Raw genomic sequence first — 6413 nt, 5'->3', positions numbered from 1 at the left:
TATCTCGAAAAGGCGAACACCTATAGAGCGAAGGCCCACTCCCTTTTAAAAAATACTCATTAACACCTTTAATTTGATACCCATATCGCACAAACAAAGTCTAGAGTCACCCCTGGTCCACCTTTATTTCGATACCTCGAAAAGGCGTCCACCTATAGAACTAAGGCCCACTCCCTTTTAATATACTCATTAACTCCTTTCGTTTGATACCCATATTGCACAAACGAATTCTAGAGTCACCCCTGGCCCACCTTTATGGCGATATCTCGAAACGGCGTCCACCTATGGAACTAAGGATTACTACCTTTTAAAATACTCATTAACACCTTTCTTTTGATACCCATATTGTACAAACAAATTCTAGGGTCACCCCTGGTCCACCTTTATGACGATATCTCGAAAATGCGACCACCTATACAACAACCACCACTCCCTTTTAAAACCCTCATTAATATCTTTAATTTGATACCCATATCGTACAAACACATTCTAGAGTCACCCCTGGTCCACGTTTGTGGCGATATTTCGAAACGGCCTCCACCTATAGAACTAAGGCCCACTCCCTTTTAAAATACTCATTAACACCTTTCGTTTGATGCCCATATTGTACAAACATATTCTAGGGTCACCCCTGGTCCACCTTTATGGCGATATCTCGAAACGGCGTCCACCTATGGAACTAAGGATTACTCCCTTTTAAAATACTCATTAACATCTTTCTTTTGATACCCATATTGTACAAACAAATTCTAGGGTCACCCTGGTCCACCTTTATGACGATATCTCGAAACGGCGTCCACCTATGGAACTAAGGATTACTCCCTTTTAAAATACTCATTAACACCTTTCTTTTGATAACCATATTGCACAAACGAATTCTAGAGTCACCCCTGGCCAACCTTTATGGCGATATCTCGAAACGGCGTCCACCTATGGAACTAAGGATTACTCCCTTTTAAAATACTCATTAACACCTTTCTTTTGATACCCATATTGTACAAACAAATTCTAGGGTCACCCCTGGTCCACCTTTATGGCGATATCTCGAAACGGCGTCCACTTATGGAACTAAGGATTACTCCCTTTTAAAATACTCATTAACACCTTTCATTTGATACCCATATCGTACAAACGCATTCTAGAGTCACCCCTGGTCCACCTTTATGGCGATATCTCGAAAAGGCGGCCACCTATACAACAACCACCACTCGCTTTTAAAACCCTCATTAATACCTTTAATTTGATACCCATATCGTACAAACACATTCTAGATTCACCCCTGGTCCACTTTTATGGCGATATTTCGAAACGGCATCCACCTATAGAACTAAGGCCCACTCCCTTTTAAAATACTCATTAACACCATTCGTTTGATGCCCATATTGTACAAACAAATTCTAGGGTCACCCCTGGTCCACCTTTATGGCGATATCTCGAAACGGCGTCAACCTATGGAACTAAGGATTACTCCCTTTTAAAATACTCATTAACACCTTTCATTTGATACCCATATCGTACAAACGCATTCTAGAGTCAACCCTGATCCACCTTTATGGCTATATCCCTAAATGACGTCCACCTATAGAACTATGGCCCACTCCCTCATAAAATACTCTTTAATGCCTTTCATTTGATACGCATGTCATACAAACACATTTCAGGGTTTCCCTCGGTTCATTTTCCTACATGGTTATTTTCCCTTATGTTGTCAACATAGCTCTCAACTGAGTATGTAATGTTCGGTTACACCCGAACTTAACCTTCCTTACTTGTTCATACAAAATTTGACAGCTCGCTTACGCACTAGATAAATTTATACGTTTACACATTTTATAGGGCATTTATAAGGTTACATGAGTCCCTCTACTAATATTTTAATTAAGGTGGAAAGTTTTTAATAAAAAATGTCGATATAGATAAAAGGGAAAGAAGTAATTGTATACCAGCGAGCACATTTAAGTGGGAGGTGCACAAAGTGTAAAATAAAAGGAAAAAAGTTAATTGCAACCTCCCTTTTGTAGGCGCGAAACAATGTAGAAAAGGCATAATGATAAAGAGCGTAAAGTAGTGAAAAGTGAGTGTAAAATCAAAATGTATAAAAAAAAATAATTAATGGGTGATTTAAAAAATAAATAAATAGAGCACATCTCAGCACCCCACCCAGTGCACGGACTTTACCACTTTATTGGTAGATCTACCAACTTTTTAGCCCATTTTCATTTTCTACCACTTCTACCACCAAAGCCCAAAAATCTACCAACATTTGCCTTTGTAAGGAAAGTACGAAACGACTCAATTTCGAAGGCTAAAAGTTACACCTTTTAGAAAATGTTGATGAAAAAAATATTAATTCTAGTCAAATGACAATGATTGTTCCCTTACTTAAAGTTTTCCATTTCACAAGACTTCCATGGAAATTCTTAACAACGAATGGCGATCACTAATGTTATATGATAAAGAAATAATAGAAAAGATATTTTCCGACGATATTTTTAAAGGATGGATAAAATTGGGAACTGAAAAGGGTCATCTAAAAGAAAATTTGAGTGAATAAATGTGTTCCTTAGCAATATTATCTCACAGTAGTGCAGCCGCAGCTATAATGAACGACATAAAAACCGTTAAGCGTAATGGATTAAAAATTTCAAGCATTTCCAATCAAATATTAATAAAAGAGTATTGTATCGGACGGACTTTATTTCAGCCTCCAATTAAATTAATAAAATTGTATAAAAAATTTTACTTTGTAGAATGTGATTTTATTCCTTGTATTTAATAACACCCATATGGAACTAGATTTTTCTTTTGTTTTTTTCTGACAATTTTTTTGTTGAAATTCGGTTTTTATTTTGAAAAATTTGTACACAAATTCAAACAACAAATAAATTTGTTTATGAAAGATGTGTAGCAAATATTTTCCTGCTATATTTTCTTCAGTTTTTTATGAATAATTTTGAACGAAAATAAAAAAATGTTTAAGTAAACGATAACATGCCAAAGTCAGTTATTTTGTGGCAGAAAAATACTGGTACATTGGAAAATTGTTGTTGTAATGAGACGTATCGGTAAAGTTTCCTCAGATTTCAAGCTCAAAATACAGGAAAGAAGAAAGTATGATATGGGCATTAGCTATGTATATACAAATTTAAATGCATTTTTTTGTTTTGTTTACATTTTTTTTAAGTGTTATTTCCGTGAAATGTGCTTTATCTGTTTTACAATAAAATATGAATTGTTTTGTACAAATATAAAATGTAGCTATTGTTTTCTTGAAAAAAAAAAAAAAAATCTACCAACTTCTACCACTATTTTAATTTTTCGCCTACGAACATTCTCTTTTTAAAAGTCCGTGCACTGACCGCACCAATGCGTAGAGCTTAGAGCATATATGTAATACTTCTATATCACTATGTAGGGTTCTTATTATTTTCATTTAACGTAGTGCTTAAGTTACTTTGAACTTTGTAATTTTAATATGTTTTACCAATATTTTAATTTTCAATAGTGATTTTGTAATTATCAAAAGTTTTCATGACATAAAAAATTGGGTTCGATAGAAACGATTTAAATTAAATATAAAAATATTTTAACCAACCAAGTTATTCATATAACTACAATTGGCGATCTTGCCTAATAATTACAACGCTGATTCGAATTCCCCCTGACCATCACCTTTACCATCCATTATCATCTTTACCGTGAAATTGGTGTATAACAAAATAAATAAAAAAAAACAAAAGAATTGAGAATTTCATTGATACCAAAATACAAAAAGTGAATGCTGCGACAAGGCTACAAAACAAATTCCTAACACCTATGACAAAACAAATTTGGCAGGAAATAAAAATTATTAAAATTTGCGAACAAGAATATGATATTGTAAATGAAAGTTAAAAAAGAAAAAAAAAATATACAATATGAAGTTAAAACAAGTAAGGAAGGTTAAGTTCGGGTGTACCCGAATATTACATACTCAGTTGAAAGCTATGGTGACAACATAAGGGAAAATAACCATGCAGGAAAATGTACCGAGGGAAGCCCTGGAATGTGTTTGTATGACATGTGTATCAAATGAAAGGCATTAAAGAGTATTTTATGAGGGAGTGGGCCATAGTTCTATAGGTGGACGCCATTTAGGGATATCGCCATAAAGGTGGATCAGGGTTGACTCTAGAATTTGTTTGTACGATATGGGTATCAAATGAAAGGTGTTAATGAGTATTTTCAAAGGGAGTAATCCTTATTTCCATAGGTGGACGCCGTCTCGAAATATCGCCATAAAGGTGGACCAGGGGTGACTCTAGAATGTGTTTGTACGATATGGGTATCAAATGAAAAGTGTTAATGAGTATTTTAAAAGGGCGTGGGGCTTAGTTCTATAGGTGGACGCCTTTTCGAGATATCGCCATAAAGGTGGACCAGGGGTGACTCTAGAATGTGTTTGTACGATATTGGCAGTTGTGTATGTGAAGGCGTTTTCCAGATATCGACCAAAATGTGGACCAGGGTGACCCAGAACATCATCTGTTGGATACCGCTAATTTATTTATATATGTAATACCTGCCAAGATTTCAAGGGTTCTTTATTTCGCCCTGCAGAACTTTTTCATTTTCTTCTACTTAATATGGTAGGTGTCACAACCATTTTACAAAGTTTTTTCTAAAGTTATATTTCGCGTCAATAAACCAATGCAATTACCATGTTTCATCCCTCTTTTCATATTTGGTATACAACTATGGCATTTTTTTCATTTTTCGAAATTTTCGATATCGAAAAAGTGGCCGTGCTCATAGTCGGATTTCGTTCATTTTTTATACCAAGATAAGGTGAGTTCAGATAAGTCCGTGAACTAAGTTCAGTAAAGATATGTCGATTTTTGCTCAAGTTATCATGTTAACGGCTATGCGGAAGGACAGACGGATGACTGTGTTTAAAAACTGAGCGTGGCTTCAACCGATTTCGCCCATTTTCACAGAAAACAGTTAACGTCATAATATCTATGCTCCTACCAAATTTCAAAAGGATTGGTAAATTTTTGTTCGACTTATGGCATTAAAAGTATCCTAGACAAATTAAATGAAAAAGGGCGGAGCCACGCCCATTTTGAAATTTTCTTTTATTTTTGTATTTTGTTGCACCATATAATTATGGAGTTGAATGTTGATATAATTTACTTATATACTGCAAAGATATTAAATTTTTTGTTAAATTTTTACTTAAAAAAAAATTTTTTTAAAAGTGGGCGTGGTCCTTCTCCGATTTTGCTAATTTTTATTAAGCGTACATATAGTAATAGGAGTAACGTTCCTGCCAAATTTCATCATGATATCTTCAACGACTGCCAAATTACAGCTTGCAAAATTTTAAATTACCTTCTTTTAAAAGTGGGCGGTGCCACGCCCATTGTCCAAAATCTTACTAATATTCTATTATGCGTTATAAGGTTAACCCACCTACCAAGTTTCATCGCTTTATCCGTCTTTGGCAATGAATTATCGCAATTTTTCAGTTTTTCGAAATTTTCGATATCAAAAAAGTGGACGTGGTTATAGTCCGATATCGTTCATTTTAAATAGCGATCTGAGATGAGTGCCCAGGAAACTACATACCAAATTTCATCAATTTACCTCAAAATTTACTCAAGTTATCGTGTTAACGGACGGACGGACGGACATGGCTCAATCAAATTTTTTTACGATCCTGATTTTTTTGATATATGGAAGTCTATATCTATCTCGATTCCTTTATACCTGTACAACCAACCGTCATCCAATCAAACTTAATATACTCTGTGAGCTCTGCTCAACTGAGTATAAAAATAGAAGTCAAAATTTGAAAATGTGACAGAAATAGAAACAATAAAAATTGGAACATATGCGTACATTAAAATAAATGAAAGAAATATAAGTTTTGAAGTTATTTAAGAGTTTGGCAAATGAAACGTTATTTTAAAAGAAAAGAAAATTGATTGCTTGAAATTCAAAATTGAAAATAAAAATTTAGAACGAAAGTCGAAAGTTGGTGATGCAAGACTATTAAAAGTTAGTGAGAAGTAACAAAAATAGAGATAAATAAATAAGGAAACTGAAACGTATATATTGTGCATTTTGAGCTTGTAATCGAAACAAACGTATCTACAATTGGCAACAACAGAAAAAACAAATGTATGAAACTGATAGAACATTAAATTTACATCAATATTTATAACAACAATCAAAATAACAACAGAAAAGCCAACATAAGAGCAATACGTAACTATTTATTTACAAAAATTATATATTGATAAACCTATTATATTTCATTCAGTGATATGCGAATTGATATGATATTGTTTTATAATAATATCATTTACGTATTATTGTCATTCTTTTTCTAGTTTAATATCACTTTTGTGTAATTCAGTAACTCAGAT

Source organism: Eurosta solidaginis, unplaced genomic scaffold (assembly GCF_040869045.1).
Source record: "Eurosta solidaginis isolate ZX-2024a unplaced genomic scaffold, ASM4086904v1 ctg00001089.1, whole genome shotgun sequence".
Classification (NCBI taxonomy): Eukaryota; Metazoa; Arthropoda; class Insecta; order Diptera; family Tephritidae; genus Eurosta; species Eurosta solidaginis.
The sequence above is the reverse complement of the archived record's forward strand: the minus strand, read 5'-3'. Positions refer to the sequence as shown.